This window comes from Melospiza melodia, chromosome 3 (assembly GCF_035770615.1).
Source record: "Melospiza melodia melodia isolate bMelMel2 chromosome 3, bMelMel2.pri, whole genome shotgun sequence".
Taxonomy (NCBI): Eukaryota; Metazoa; Chordata; class Aves; order Passeriformes; family Passerellidae; genus Melospiza; species Melospiza melodia.
In genome coordinates, this window is record NC_086196.1 from 136,087,301 (window position 1) to 136,103,791 (window position 16,491).

Genomic DNA, 16,491 nt, shown 5'->3' on the forward strand with positions numbered 1-16,491 from the left:
GATGGACACTGATTTGGGGTGGAGAGACCCTATGGAAACTGAATCCTGAGTTGTTCTGGGTAAGGGGCATGAAATGTGATGAATCCCAGCCTGCCAGCTCTGCTGGTCCAGGCACAGGTTGGAACACAGCTGGGCACAAGCAGGGCTCCTCCTTAACATCCTGCTGGTCCTTTCTACTTTTTGGTCTGCTGTGCCTCAAGTTTAGGGGCATAGGGACATTCCAGGTGAGACACATTGCAGTTGGAGATGTGGCTGTGAGGGGATTGGATCTAAGCCCTTCTCTTGGCCTGAAATTCACCAGCAGCAGGGAGCATCAGCCTGTCTATAACCACAGTCTGACCTCTCAGGTTATGCCATTAATTGTTCACTGTGTCTTTCCCCATGGGAACAGGCAATGCACTTGGGTGCTGGCGACGAGGGGGATTCTGCTCCTGGCGTTCTTGCCCCTTTAGTACACATTTTGTTGGAATTTGTGCAGGAGCATCATTCTGCTGCAAAAGGTAAGGCCCAGTCCTTGTCTAAAGAAAGATTTTTCTCTTTTTAACTCAGAAAGATCTGTTAGCAATGTCTATCTTGACAACAGATGATAAATATTCTCTTGCATTTATGCTCTGAGAGAGATGCACAAGAAGAGAGAAAATAGTTCTTGATGGTTTGATCTCCCCTCACTAGGGCTGCAGGAGCCCCAGGTCAGCCAGGGCCTCCCCACTCTACCCCAGACCCAGGGCCTAATTCAGGCTCTGCAGAGGCCTGAACAAAGCCATGAAAGCAAGAAAAATTCCCTGTCCTTGGGCAGCACTGAGGACATGACCCATGTCTTGGTGCATCTGCACAGCCCTGGAGCCAGGGCTGCCAGCACTGAGATAGCCCAGGCCCAACTTGGCTGCACTAAGGACTGCACCTCACCTGCCCTGAGCCTGACTCTGCTGCACCTCACCCTGGGCATTGCAGGGCAGGGGAGAGGGTGGCGGGGAAAGGTACACCAGCAGATGTGCTTGTCTCTTTTCTTCTTACAGTCGCTCTGGATGAAACCCTGAAATTCCCAAGCAGGACCTACCCTACGCTTCTGGCTGCTGGACCCACCTGCTGATGTCCCCATGTGCTGATGTCCCCATGTGCTGATGTCCCCATGTGCTGATGTCCCACCTGCTGATGTCCCCATATGCTGATGTCCCCTGGCCTGGGTGGCTGTGCCGTGCCCAGCTGGGCTGGCAGCAGCAGTGGCAGCTGCTCCTGCTGGCTGCTGCTGGGCTGGAGCCCTGTGGTGCCAGCCCCGGTGTCTTTGGGGCAGGGGCTGCTTTTCCCACCTTGAATAAAGACGAGCACTTTGGCATTGCAGGGCTGGGCCGTGTCTGTGTGTCCTGCTGCTGCTGCAGGGCTGCTGTGCCTGCTGGCCCTGGGGCTGCCCCTGCCTTGGTGGCAGCAGAAGGCCCTGGGCATGGAGCTGGGGCTGAGCAGCGCCTGTGTCCCTGGGGATGCTCCTGCCTGGCCGTGCTTTGGGGACGCTGAGCCTGGCACTGCCTGCTGGGCCAGCCTGGCTGGGCTGCCTGTGCTGGGGCTGCCCTGTAGCTGCTCCCTCTGGGGGAAAAGGAACATTTTCCTGCTGTTTATAGGCCCTAGTATTATTCTTTTCTCTTGACCCTACTCCCAGCCAGAAGACATGCCCTGGGAAATGTGGGCATACTGACAGAGTCTTATCCCTAAAATATCCACAGCTTTGTTCCAAGGTCCCAGCTCCAATCCCAGCTGCAAAACCTGCAGCAGGAGCCATTCCTTAAAGAAATAGTGGTTAAGAACCACAGGGAGCGTTGCACAGACACCAGGAAACCTCACATGGGGCTCATGAGTTTAGTAGGGATAAAATAAATGCCTGAACCTAAAGGTTTGCTGTGCTCTCCTTCATTTGCATTATGTCTGTATGGAATATTCTGTATCCACAGCACAGCTTCACTGTAGCATCACTTCAATCCTCCATTTTCCTATGCATTCAATTCATTATTTTCTTGTCTGCTTCACCTTGCAGCATCAGGGGGTGAAGAGCACAGCAGCCAGGCTGGAGTCAGCAGTAGCCCAAAAGTTCCTTTTTCTCTTTCTCCGCCTGCAGCAGAGAAAAGGAGGCTTTGGTTTCCTCTTGTTACACCTCTGACAAGGATTCCCAACCCACAGCCTTGTATCATCCTGCCTTTTGTAAGAACCCTGCGGTGCTGTGGTTTGGTGGACACATGCAGGGACACAGGGACACATGCAGGGACACACACGCAGACCCTGCTCACTGGACACCAGCACCAACCTTCTACTGAGGCATAGAGTTGAACCTTTCTGAGTCCCTTCAAGAAACCCTCCCAGTGAATCCACTATCAGTGATGTGTGCAGGTGGTGCCTCTGCTTCTGCTCAGCATCCAGAATCCCTCTTCCACTTTTTTTTTGATTGTCACCTTGTCACTGTCACTTCATATATCTGGGTTGTGAAGCAGAAAATGCCAAGATGATCCACTTGCAAACCCCCAGCACCTCGCCCCTTGTAGTTTGGGGGGACCAGATTGCTCTGCCAAAACCCCAGCTTGGGCACATAGCACAGACCCTCCTGCCTGGCAAGGACTGTCACTTCTCCCAGTGGCATGGCTGCCAAAAAACACACCGGATTCACAAGCTGCATTCAGCTTGTGAATTATTTCTTCACCTTGGTTGGCATTCAAAGGATGCACAGGTTAGTTGGATCACCTGGTTTACAGAACTTGTCATCTATCCTGGTATTGCTCTCATTTCATCTGAACAGTCATGAGAGAGAACCCTGCTTATCCCCCTGATATGGCAGGTGCACAGACCTGTTGTCTAATCAGATGTTCTTGCAGTGTCCAAAGTTATTTTCCATATTATTTGAGTTTTCGCACATCCCACGCCAAATGGTTCTTGAATTCTAGAAGGAGAGACAGAGGAAAAGGACAGGAGAACAGGGAATGGTTTTACACAGACAGGGAGCCGGGTTAGATGGGATATTGGGAAGAAATCCTTCCCTGTGAGGGTGGATGGTCCCAGGCATAGTTTGGCCAGAGAAGCTGTGGCTGCCTCAACCCTGTACCTGTTCAAGGTTGGATGGGGCTTGGAGTAACCTTGGATAGGGGAAGGTGTCCCTGTCCATGGCACGGGGTGGAAGGTGATTTTTCAGTTCCCTTCCAACTGAAAAGACGGCAGAGTAGATCCTGTGAGCCCATGCAAGAAGGATTCCGCTCCCCCAGGTTCCTGTGTCTGCACCTACCAGTTCCTGTGCCCATCCCAAGGATTTCCCTGCTGGCCCCACAGCCCGGTACCGCTGTGCCGCGGGTGTCACAAGAGGTGTTGCATGGGGACAACGGTGCCATTGATTGCAACAGCCCCAGGAGGCCCCTCAGCCTCTGGCCCTGCAGCAGGGAGGGAGCAGGGCCAGCCCCAGCACCCCCACAGCCATGGGGCCCTCCCGCCTTGGCCCAGGCCACTTGTGCCAGCAGCACCTGGGGCCTGTCCCACCCACCAGCACTGCTATAAACCCAGCGTGCTTGGGCCACTGCAGCATTGCCTGGCCCCAAGGCCATCTGCACACAGCCATTCCTCTGCATTTGCTGCTGCCTCAACACCCAGACCTTCTCCAGGCAGGTGAGTGTGGGGTCTCTCTCTGGAATCCTGCCCACTCAGGGTCTTGCCTGTCCCCATTGCCTTGGTCTTCCTTTGCAGCTCTGTGCCGACCCAGGAGGAGCAGCAGCCATGAAGATCCTGTTCCTGCTCTTCCCCTTGATCCTCCTGTTGGTGCAGGGTGCTGCAGGTGAGAAGGGAAGAGGGGAAATTGGGAAAGTGTGAGCAACCAGCAGTGGGAATTCAGTGTCCCTGGAAGTGATTTTGTTTGTGGGAATGATGAGACAGTAACACAGGATTGAGGTCAAAGTTGTTTCCTGAGTGAGTTTCCAAATGGACACTGATTTGGTGTGGAGACAGCCCATGGAAACACAATCCTGCTTTGTTTTGAGGGTCATGGTCATGGAATGTGACAAATCCCTGCCTGCAAGCTCTGCTGGTCCAGGCAGAGGTGGGAACACAGGTGGCAGATAGCCTGGCTCTTCCTCAGCCTCACGTTGTTCCTTTCTACTCTCTGCTCTGCTGTGCCTCCAGTTTATGGGCACAGGGACCTTCCAGGTGAGACACATTGCAATTGGAGATGTGGCTGTGGAGGGATTGGATCCGAGCCCTTCTCTTGGTCTGAAATTCACCAGCACCTGGGAGCATCAGCCTGCCAATAAACACAATCTGACCTCTCAGATTATAGCTTTAATTGTTCCCTGTGTCTTTCCCCATGGGAACAGGCAATGCAGTTGTGTGCTTGCGATCACGGAGGGGGTACTGCTTCAGGGGTTCTTGCCCGCCTGGTACACGTTTAGTGGGAAGATGCTCACCAGGCCGTGTGTGCTGCAGAAGGTAAGGCCCAGATCCTTGGCTGAAGTAATATTTTCCTCTTTTTTTCTCAGAAATATCTGTCACTACCTTCTTTCTTGACAATGTGGGAATCCTTAAAATTAGACAATTTTGGTAAAGCTGTAAAAGGCAGTCCTCAGGAACAGGAGAACCAAAATTTAGAGCTAAGCAGTCTCCATAATAGTTCTCAGGTGAAAAGTGATATGAGAATTAGTTAGGACAAATAAAACAATGGTCTGTGTATTAACACTTGGCTAGAATAACTTCCTAAGCTTCAGAAAAGTGTATTGAGGAAGATATTAGGAAGTTCTAATCTTAATAATGGAGCTCTGTGCATTGTGTTTTAAGGATTACAAGCAGGTATTGTATTCAAAATAAGCAAGCACTGTTTTAACCAAAGACACATGTGCTTATAGTTGTTGGAAAAAACTACTGTCAATATGGTTCTGCTTTGTGTGATTGGTCACAAAACTTTTAAATGTGTTGTAACATTGTGTTCTTTGTCTGCTACTGGGGACATGAGCTGCTGGAATCATCCCACAGTCATGACCGTGCAATGAGACTGATGCTGGAAAATAAAAAGCTCGAGAGGTGTTCCTCACCAGTCACATCACGTTTGTGACTTTGCACAGAAACATGACACTGGCAATAGATACCTGATAATAAATACTCTGCAGCATTAATGCTTTGAGAGAGATGCTCAAGGAGGGAGAGAATAGTCCTGGAGGGTGTGATCACCCCTCAGTGGGGTTGCAGCAGCCCCAGGTCAGCCAGGGCCTCCCCACTCTCCCCCAGTGCCCAGGGCTTCATTCAGGCTCTGCAGAGGACTCACCAAAGCCACCAAAGAGTGAAGCCTCCACAGTCCTTGTGCAGCACTGGGGACATGATCCAGGTGTGGCTGCATCTGCACAGCCCTGGAGCCAGGGCTGCCAGCACTGAGATAGCCCAGGCCCAACCTGGCTGTACTAAGGACTGCACCTCACCTGCCCTGAGCCTGACTCTGCTGCACCTCACCCTGGGCATTGCAGGGCAGGGGAGAGGGTGGCAGGTAAAGTTACAACAGCTGATGTGCTTGTCTCTTTTCTTCCTACAGAATCCGGGCTTGAGACCCTGAAATTCCTAAGCAATTCATGACCCTTGCTTATGGCATTTGGACCCATGTGCTGATGTCCCCATGTGCTGATGTCCCCTGGCCTCGGTGGCTGTGCCGTGCCCAGCTGGGCTGACAGCAGCAGTGGCAGCTGCTCCTGCTGGCTGCTGCTGGGCTGGAGCCCTGTGGTGCCAGCCCCGGTGTCTTTGGGGCAGGGACTGCTTTTCCCACCTTGAATAAAGACGAGCACTTTGGCATTGCAGGGCTGGGCCGTGTCTGTGTGTCCTGCTGCTGCTGCAGGGCTGCTGTGCCTGCTGGCCCTGGGGCTGCCCCTGCCTTGGTGGCAGCAGAAGGCCCTGAGCATGGAGCTGGGGCTGAGCAGCGCCTGTGTCCCTGGGGATGCTCCTGCCTGGCCGTGCTTTGGGGACGCTGAGCCTGGCACTGCCTGCTGGGCCAGCCTGGCTGGGCTGCCTGTGCTGTGGCTGCCCTGCAGATGCTCCCTCTGGTGGAACACAAACATTGTCCTGTTGTTTACAGGCCCCAATATCATTCTGTTCTCCAGACACACTTCTATGTCTGAAATACATGGACTGGGAACTGGGGACATAGTGGCAAAGTCTCATCCCTAAAATATCCACAGCTTTGTTCCAAGGTCCCAGATCCAGCCACAGCTGCAAAACCTGCAGCAGGAGCCATTCCTTAAAGAAATGTCAGTGAAGAACCACAGGGAGCAAGGCGCAGCCACCAGGAGAACTCACATTGGACTCATGATCTTGAGGTGTAAAAAATGCCTGAACTAAAAGATTTGCTGTGCTTTCTTTCATTTGCATTATTTCCATATAGAATGTTCAGTATCCATATCACAGCTTCACTGTAGCATCACGTAAATTCTCCAGCTTTCCATACATTCAATTCATTATTATCTTTCTGCTGGTGTCTGCAACTTTTGGAGGCAAAGACCAGAGAGGCCAGGCTGGAGTCAGCAGTCACCTAAAAGTTCCTTATTTGTTTCTCCCCCTGCACCAGAGAAAAGGAGGCTTTGGTTTCCTCTTCTGACACCTCTGACAAGGATTCCCAACCCAGGGCCTTGTGTAAGGACCCTATGGTGCTGTGGTTTGGTGGACACATGCAGGGACACAGGGACACATGCAGGGACACACACACAGACCCTGCTCACAGGAAACCAGCACCCATCAGCTGCTCTGGCACAGAGTGGAACATTTTCTGAGTCACTTCAAGAAACCCTCCCAGTAAAGCCACCATCAGTAAGGTTGGCATTAGAAAGATGCATAGTTTTGTTGGACCACCTTGATCTACAGAACTTGTCATCTGTCCAGGGGTTGCTCTCATTTCATCTGAACAGTCACTCGAGAGAACCCGGCTTATCACCCTGACATAGCAGGTGCACAGACCTGTTGTCTAATCAGATGTTCTTGCAGTGTCCAAAGTTGTTTTCCATATTGTTTGATGTTTTGCACATTCCATGCCAATTGCTTCTTCAGTCAGAGGAGGAGAAACGTAGGAAGAGGACAGGAGAACAGGGAATGGTTTCACACAGACAGGGAGCCGGGTTAGATGGGATATTGGGAAGAAATCCTTCCCTGTGAGGGTGGTCACACCCAGGCACTGTTTGGCCAGAGAAGCTGTGGCTGCCTCATCCCTGTAACTGTTCAAGGTTGGATGGGGCTTGGAGCAACCTGGGATAGTGGAAGGTGTCCTTGTCCATGGCAGTGGGTGGAAGGAGATGATCTTTCAGGTGCCTTACAACCCAAAACATTGCAGAGTAGATCCAGTGAGCCCATGCAAGAAGGATTCTGATCCCTCAGGACTGCCCTGGTTCCTGTGTCTGCACTGCCAGTTTCTGTGCCCATCCCAAGGATTTCCCTGCTGGCCCCACAGCCCGGAGCCGCTGTGCCGCGGGTGTCACAAGAGGTGTTGCATGGGGACAACGGTGCCATTGATTGCAACAGCCCCAGGAGGCCCCTCAGCCTCTGGCCCTGCAGCAGGGAGGGAGCAGGGCCAGCCCCAGCGCCCCCACAGCCATGGGGCCCTCCCGCCTTGGCCCAGGCCACTTGTGCCAGCAGCACCTGGGGCCTGTCCCACCCACCAGCTCTGCTATAAACCCAGCGTGCTTGGGCCACTGCAGCATTGCCTGGCCCCAAGGCCATCTGCACACAGCCATTCCTCTGCATTTGCTGCTGCCTCAACACCCAGACCTTCTCCAGGCAGGTGAGTGTGGGGTTTTTCCCTGGGATTCTGCCCACTCAGGGTCTCAGCTCAAAGCCCAGCAGAGCAGCATCTCCTAAACGAAAAATTATTGCAAATGTCTAGGGGTAAACTTTGGCTATCAGAGATTTTTTGGGAAAGACAACAAAACCCTTCTTGTGAGTCTAAGAACATGTGGAAGGTGAAACTGAAGTTTCCTAAGTACAGGATAGTCTGGAGCAGTGCCTTGATGCTGCAGGAGGGACCCAGGGTCTTCTTTTCTGGGGGAATGAGGGCTTCCCTTGGAAACTAAGAAGTGTCTTTTCCCAAATCAGTACAAAACTTTCCCATTATTTCTGGCTTTCAGTATCTGCAAAGGTTGATTTCTGTTCTCATTTCTGACATTTCCCTGGCCTCTGGCTGCTCCCTGGGTCAGTGCTGCCAAGGGTAGGGGCAGCAAGTGTTGGGCTGGGGAATGTCCTTGCCAGGAATCCTGAGAATGCTCTGGAATTGGGGATGGGCACTGCCAGGTTGGGCTGGGAGGATTTTCTTGATGTCAGTGAAGCAGAGTTGCTTGAGCAGGGTTTTTGTGGCACATGTTTGATACATGAAACATGAAGGACTGAAAGAGGGCTTGTTCCATAATTTCCAGTAGCAATTTTTTTTCTATTATCCCCCACATTTCTCTGGCCAGGTGTTTTCAATGGATGGGAAACTATTGGCCCCAGGTCTGTTGCCCCTTCTCTGGGAAAAGATCTTTGGAAAACCTTCATGGAAATGAATTCAAAAAAATCAGTTGAGGTAATCTATCTCCAAAAGACATGAAACACTCCCAAAGCCATGAAACACAGACTTGAAACATGCTCAAACTTTGGATAGTGGCAAAAAACTAAGAATTGTTTTTAAAGAGAAATGCAGGGGAAATATCTGCTGTGTTTGGGAAGCAGCCTCTCTGCAGTTTGATGAATCAGGTTTCTGCCCCACCTGGGGTCCTCCTTGTCCCCATTGTCTTGGTGTCTCCTATGCAGCTCTGTGAAGACCTGGGAGGAGCAGCAGCCATGAAGATCCTGTTCCTGCTCTTCCCACTGATCCTCCTGCTGGTCCAGGGTGCTGCAGGTGAGAGGGGAACAGGGGAAATGGGGGCAAGTGTGAGCACACAGGAGCAGAAATTCAGTGTCCCTGGATGTGACCGTGTTTGTAGGAGTGTTGAAAAGATAATGGAGGACTGAGTTCAAAGGGGTTTCTCAAATGCGTTTCCAACTCAACAACAATTTAGAGGGGAGAAATGTCATGGAGACAGAATCCTGCCTTGTTCTGTAGGTCAGGAATATTTTGGGACCCAAGCCTGCATCCAGAACGTCCTGTTTGGGAGTCTCTTGCCCTTTTCAGAGATGGCTGAGAGCCACAGGGTTTTTTGAGTGGAGACATTTCCTGGGGCACAGAGGTGACACTAACTATTCATCACCTGAGTGTACTACTACTACTACTACTACTACTACTACTACTACTACTACTACTACTACTACTATTATTATTATTATTATTATTATTATTATTATTATTATTATTATTATTATTATTGCTGCTGTAATTGGTTTGTGTGTGTTTTTGTCCATGGAAACAGGAGATATAATTACATGTAGGCGCAAAGGGGGATCCTGCAGCTTTTTGCCTTGCCGCTACCCAAATAAAGCTGTTGGGAGATGTTCATCAGTCCAAGTGTGCTGCATTAGGTAAGGACCAGATCTCTCCCTGAAGGAAGAGTTTCCTCCTTTTTCCCCAGGCGATCGATTATGATTTTCTTTCTGGCCAGCATCTAATAAAATCTCTCCTGCTTTGCTAATTAGTCAAAGAGGCTCCAAAGAGAAGGGAAAAGCCCTTGTGTGGTTTTGGGGCTACCCTGAGTGGGACTGCAGGAGCCCCAGGTCAGCCAGGGTCTCCCCACTCACCAAAGCCACCAAAGAGTGAAGCCTTTGCAGTCCATGGGCAGCACTGAGGACATGATAAAGGGTTTGCTCAGTCTATGCAGGTGTGCCAGCACTGAGATAGACCAGGTGCAACCTGGCTGCACTAAGGACTGCACCTCACCTGCCCTGAGCCTGACTCTGCTGCACCTCACCCTGGATATTGCAGGGCAGGGGAGAGACTGGCAGGGAATGTTACACCAATTCATGGGCTTGTCTCTTTTCTTCTTGCAGTCGCTTTGGATGAAATCCTGAAGCAGGACCTGGCCCTCGCTCCTGGCGTTTGGACCCATGTGCTGATGTTTCCAGCTGCTGATGTCCCCATGTGCTGATGTCCCCATGTGCTGATGTCCCCATGTGCTGATGTCCCCTGGCCTGGGTGACTGTGCCGTGCCCAGCTGGGCTGACAGCAGCAGTGGCAGCTGCTCCTGCTGGCTGCTGCTGGGCTGGAGCCCTGTGGTGCCAGCCCCGGTGTCTTTGGGGCAGGGGCTGCTTTTCCCGCCTTGAATAAAGACGAGCACTTTGGCATTGCAGGGCTGGGCCGTGTCTGTGTGTCCTGCTGCTGCTGCAGGGCTGCTGTGCCTGCTGGCCCTGGGGCTGCCACTGCCTTGGTGGCAGCAGAAGGCCCTGGGCATGGAGCTGGGGCTGAGCAGCGCCTGTGTCCCTGGGGATGCTCCTGCCTGGCCGTGCTTTGGGGACGCTGAGCCTGGCACTGCCTGCTGGGCCAGCCTGGCTGGGCTGCCTGTGCTGGGGCTGCCCTGCAGATGCTCCCTCTGGGGGAACACAAACATTGTCCTGTTGTTTACAGGCCCCAATATCATTCTGTTCTCCAGACACACTTCTATGTCTGAAATACATGGACTGGGAAATGTGGGCATACTGACAGAGTCTTATCCCTAAAATATCCACAGCTTTGTTCCAAGGTCCCAGCTCCAATCCCAGCTGCAAAACCTGCAGCAGGAGCCATTCCTTAAAGAAATAGTGGTTAAGAACCACAGGGAGCGTTGCACAGACACCAGGAAACCTCACATGGGGCTCATGAGTTTAGTAGGGATAAAATAAATGCCTGAACCTAAAGGTTTGCTGTGCTCTCCTTCATTTGCATTATGTCTGTATGGAATATTCTGTATCCACAGCACAGCTTCACTGTAGCATCACTTCAATCCTCCATTTTCTTATGCATTCAATTCATTATTTTCTTGTCTGCTTCACCTTGCAGCATCAGGGGGTGAAGAGCACAGCAGCCAGGCTGGAGTCAGCAGTAGCCCAAAAGTTCCTTTTTCTCTTTCTCCTCCTGCAGCAGAGAAAAGGAGGCTTTGGTTTCCTCTTGTTATACCTCTGACAAGGATTCCCAACCCACAGCCTTGTGTCGTCCTGCCTTGTGTAAGAACCCTGCGGTGCTGTGGTTTGGTGGACACATGCAGGGACACAGGGACACATGCAGGGACACACACACAGACCCTGCTCACTGGACACCAGCACCAACCTTCTACTGAGGCATAGAGTGGAACCTTTCTGAGTCCCTTCAAGAAACCCTCCCAGTGAATCCACTATCAGTGATGTGTGCAGGTGGTGCCTCTGCTTCTGCTCAGCATCCAGAATCCCTCTCCCACTTTTTTTTTGATTGTTACCTTGTCACTGTCACTTCATATATCTGGGTTGTGAAGCAGAAAATGCCAAGATGATCCACTTGCAAACCCCCAGCACCTCGCCCCTTGTAGTTTGGGGGGACCAGATTGCTCTGCCAAAACCCCAGTTTGGGCACATAGCACAGACCCTCCTGCCTGGCAAGGACTGTCACTTCTCCCAGTGGCATGGCTGCCAAAAAACACACTGGATTCACAAGCTGCATTCAGCTTGTGAATTATTTCTTCACCTTGGTTGGCATTCAAAGGATGCACAGGTTGGTTGGATCACCTGGTTTACAGAACTTGTCATATATCCTGGTATTGCTCTCATTTCATCTGAACAGTCATGAGAGAGAACCCTGCTTATCCCCCTGACATGGCAGGTGCACAGACCTGTTGTCTAATCAGATGTTCTTGCAGTGTCCAAAGTTATTTTCCATATTATTTGAGTTTTCGCGCATCCCACGCTACACGGTTCTTGAATTCTAGAAGGAGAGACAGAGGAGAACAGGGAATGGTTTCACACAGACAGGGAGCAGGGTTAGATGGGATATTGGGAAGAAATTCTTCCCTGTGAGGTTGGACCATCCCAGGCATAATTTGGCCAGAGAAGCTGTGGCTGCCTCATCCCTGTAACTGTTCAAGGTTGGATGGGGCTTGGAGCAACCTGGGATAGTGGAAGGTGTCCCTGTCCATGGCACGGGGTGGAAGGTGATTTTTCAGTTCCCTTCCAACTGAAAACACAGCAGAGTAGATCCTGTGAGCCCAAGCAAGAAGGATTCTGCTCCCCCAGGACTGCCCTGGTTCCTGTGCCTGCACCCACCAGTTCCTGTGCCCATCCCAAGGATTTCCCTGCTGGCCCCACAGCCCGGTGTCGCTGTGCCGCGGGTGTCACAAGAGGTGTTGCATGGGGACAACGGTGCCATTGATTGCAACAGCCCCAGGAGGCCCCTCAGCCTCTGGCCCTGCAGCAGGGAGGGAGCAGGGCCAGCCCCAGCGCCCCCACAGCCATGGGGCCCTCCCGCCTTGGCCCAGGCCACTTGTGCCAGCAGCACCTGGGGCCTGTCCCACCCACCAGCACTGCTATAAACCCAGCGTGCTTGGGCCACTGCAGCATTGCCTGGCCCCAAGGCCATCTGCACACAGCCATTCCTCTTGCCTTTGCTGCTGCCTCAACACCCAGACCTTCTCCAGGCAGGTGAGTGTGGGGTCTCTCTCTGGAATCCTGCCCACTCAGGGTCTTGCCTGTCCCCATTGCCTTGGTGCCTCCTTTGCAGCTCTGTGCCGACCCAGGAGGAGCAGCAGCCATGAAGATCCTGTTCCTGCTCTTCCCCTTGATCCTCCTGTTTGTCCATGGTGCTGCAGGTGAGAAGGGAAGAGGGGAAATTGGGAAAGTGTGAGCAACCAGCAGTGGGAATTCAGTGTCCCTGGAAGTGATTTTGTTTGTGGGAATGATGAGACAGTAACACAGGATTGAGGTCAAAGTTGTTTCCTGAGTGAGTTTCCAAATGGACACTGATTTGGTGTGGAGACAGCCCATGGAAACACAATCCTGCTTTGTTTTGAGGGTCATGGTCATGGAATGTGACAAATCCCTGCCTGCAAGCTCTGCTGGTCCAGGCAGAGGTGGGAACACAGGTGGCAGATAGCCTGGCTCTTCCTCAGCCTCACATGGTTCCTTTCTACTCTCTGCTCTGCTGTGCCTCCAGTTTACGGGCACAGGGACCTTCCAGGTGAGACACATTGCAATTGGAGATGTGGCTGTGGAGGGATTGGATCCGAGCCCTTCTCTTGGTCTGAAATTCACCAGCACCTGGGAGCATCAGCCTGCCAATAAACACAATCTGACCTCTCAGATTATAGCTTTAATTGTTCCCTGTGTCTTTCCCCATTGGAACAGGCAGTGCACTTGTGTGCTTGCGATCACGGAGGGGGTACTGCTTCAGGGGTTCTTGCCCGCCTGGTACACGTTTAGTGGGAAGATGCTCACCAGGCCGTGTGTGCTGCAGAAGGTAAGGCCCAGATCCTTGGCTGAAGTAATATTTTCCTCTTTTTTTCTCAGAAATATCTGTCACTACCTTCTTTCTTGACAATGTGGGAATCCTTAAAATTAGACAATTTTGGTAAAGCTGTAAAAGGCAGTCCTCAGGAACAGGAGAACCAAAATTTAGAGCTAAGCAGTCTCCATAATAGTTCTCAGGTGAAAAGTGATATGAGAATTAGTTAGGACAAATAAAACAATGGTCTGTGTATTAACACTTGGCTAGAATAACTTCCTAAGCTTCAGAAAAGTGTATTGAGGAAGATATTAGGAAGTTCTAATCTTAATAATGGAGCTCTGTGCATTGTGTTTTAAGGATTACAAGCAGGTATTGTATTCAAAATAAGCAAGCACTGTTTTAACCAAAGACACATGTGCTTATAGTTGTTGGAAAAAACTACTGTCAATATGGTTCTGCTTTGTGTGATTGGTCACAAAACTTTTAAATGTGTTGTAACATTGTGTTCTTTGTCTGCTACTGGGGACATGAGCTGCTGGAATCATCCCACAGTCATGACCGTGCAATGAGACTGATGCTGGAAAATAAAAAGCTCGAGAGGTGTTCCTCACCAGTCACATCACGTTTGTGACTTTGCACAGAAACATGACACTGGCAATAGATACCTGATAATAAATACTCTGCAGCATTAATGCTTTGAGAGAGATGCTCAAGGAGGGAGAGAATAGTCCTGGAGGGTGTGATCACCCCTCAGTGGGGTTGCAACAGCCCCAGGTCAGCCAGGGCCTCCCCACTCTCCCCCAGTGCCCAGGGCTTCATTCAGGCTCTGCAGAGGACTCACCAAAGCCACCAAAGAGTGAAGCCTCCACTGTCCTTGTGCAGCACTGGGGACATGATCCAGGTGTGGCTGCATCTGCACAGCCCTGGAGCCGGGGCTGCCAGCATTGAGATAGCCCAGGCCCAACCTGGCTGCACTAAGGACTGCACCTCACCTGCCCTGAGCCTGACTCTGCTGCGCCTCACCCTGGGCATTGCAGGGCAGGGGAGAGGGTGGCAGGTAAAGTTACAACAGCTGATGTGCTTGTCTCTTTTCTTCCTACAGAATCCGGGCTTGAGACCCTGAAATTCCTAAGCAATTCATGACCCTTGCTTATGGCATTTGGACCCATGTGCTGATGTCCCCATGTGCTGATGTCCCCTGGCCTCGGTGGCTGTGCCGTGCCCAGCTGGGCTGACAGCAGCAGTGGCAGCTGCTCCTGCTGGCTGCTGCTGGGCTGGAGCCCTGTGGTGCCAGCCCCAGTGTCTTTGGGGCAGGGGCTGCTTTTCCCGCCTTGAATAAAGACGAGCACTTTGGCATTGCAGGGCTGGGCCGTGTCTGTGTGTCCTGCTGCTGCTGCAGGGCTGCTGTGCCTGCTGGCCCTGGGGCTGCCCCTGCCTTGGTGGCAGCAGAAGGCCCTGGGCATGGAGCTGGGGCTGAGCAGCGCCTGTGTCCCTGGGGATGCTCCTGCCTGGCCGTGCTTTGGGGATGCTGAGCCTGGCACTGCCTGCTGGGCCAGCCTGGCTGGGCTGCCTGTGCTGTGGCTGCCCTGCAGATGCTCCCTCTGGTGGAACACAAACATTGTCCTGTTGTTTACAGGCCCCAATATCATTCTGTTCTCCAGACACACTTCTATGTCTGAAATACATGGACTGGGAACTGGGGACATAGTGGCAAAGTCTCATCCCTAAAATATCCACAGCTTTGTTCCAAGGTCCCAGATCCAGCCACAGCTGCAAAACCTGCAGCAGGAGCCATTCCTTAAAGAAATGTCAGTGAAGAACCACAGGGAGCAAGGCGCAGCCACCAGGAGAACTCACATTGGACTCATGATCTTGAGGTGTAAAAAATGCCTGAACTAAAAGATTTACTGTGCTTTCTTTCATTTGCATTTTTCCATATAGAATATTCAGTATCCATATCACAGCTTCACTGTAGCATCACATAAATTCTCCATTTTTTTATACGTTCAATTCATTATTATTTTTCTGCTGGTGTCTGCAGCTTTTGGAGGGAAAGACCAGAGAAGCCAGGCTGGAGTCAGCAGTTACCTAAAACTTTCTTATCTGTTTTGCCCCCTGCACCAGAGAAAAGGAGGCTTTGGTTTCCTCTTCTGAAACTTCTGACAAGTATTCCCAACCCAGGGCCTTGTGTAAGGAGCACCCTATGGTGCTGTGGTTTGGTGGACACATGCAGGGACACAGGGACACATGCAGGGACACACACACAGACCCTGCTCACGGGAAACCAGCACCCATCAGCTGCTCTGGCATAGAATGGAACCTTTTCTGAGTCTCTTCAAGAAACCCTCCCAGGAAAGCGACCATCAGTAAGGTTGGCATTAGAAAGATGCATAGTTTTGTTGGAACACCTTGATTTACAGAACTTGTCATCTGTCCAGGGGTTGCTCTCATTTCATCTGAACAGTCACTCGAGAGAACCCGGCTTATCACCCTGACATAGCAGGTGCACAGACCTGTTGTCTAATCAGATGTTCTTGCAGTGTCCAAAATTGTTTTCCATATTGTTTGATTTTTTGCACATCCCATGCCAATTGATTCATCAATCACAGGAGGAGAAACATAGGAAGAGGACAGGAGAACAGGGAATGGTTTCACACAGACAGGGAGCCGGGTTAGATGGGATATTGGGAAGAAATCCTTCCCTGTGAGGGTGGTCACACACAGGCACTGTTTGGCCAGAGAAGCTGTGGCTGCCTCAACCCTGTAACTGTTCAAGGTTGGATGGGGCTTGGAGCAACCTGGGATAGTGGAAGGTGTCCCTGTCCATGGCACAGGGTGGAAGGAGATGATCTTTCAGGTGCCTTACAACCCAAAACATTGCAGAGTAGATCCTGTGAGCCCATGCAAGAGGGATTCTGATCCCTCAGGACTGCCCTGGTTCCTGTGTCTGCATTGCCAGTTTCTGTGCCCATCCCAAGGATTTCCCTGCTGGCCCCACAGCCCGGAGCCGCTGTGCCGCGGGTGTCACAAGAGGTGTTGCATGGGGACAACGGTGCCATTGATTGCAACAGCCCCAGGAGGCCCCTCAGCCTCTGGCCCTGCAGCAGGGAGGGAGCAGGGCCAGCCCCAGCACCCCCACAGCCATGGGGCCCTCCCGCCTTGGC

At 51.8% G+C, this 16,491-nt stretch overlaps 1 long non-coding RNA gene across 1 annotated transcript; it reads left to right on the forward strand.

Annotated features, from left to right (window-relative positions):
- Positions 1 to 13,252: 13,252 nt before the first annotated feature.
- On the forward strand, positions 13,253 to 14,686 carry LOC134416863 (uncharacterized). Its single transcript, XR_010027433.1, has 2 exons — positions 13,253 to 13,339; positions 14,430 to 14,686. It is a non-coding gene; the product is annotated as an uncharacterized LOC134416863 (long non-coding RNA).
- The last annotated feature ends 1,805 nt before the right edge of the window (positions 14,687 to 16,491 follow it).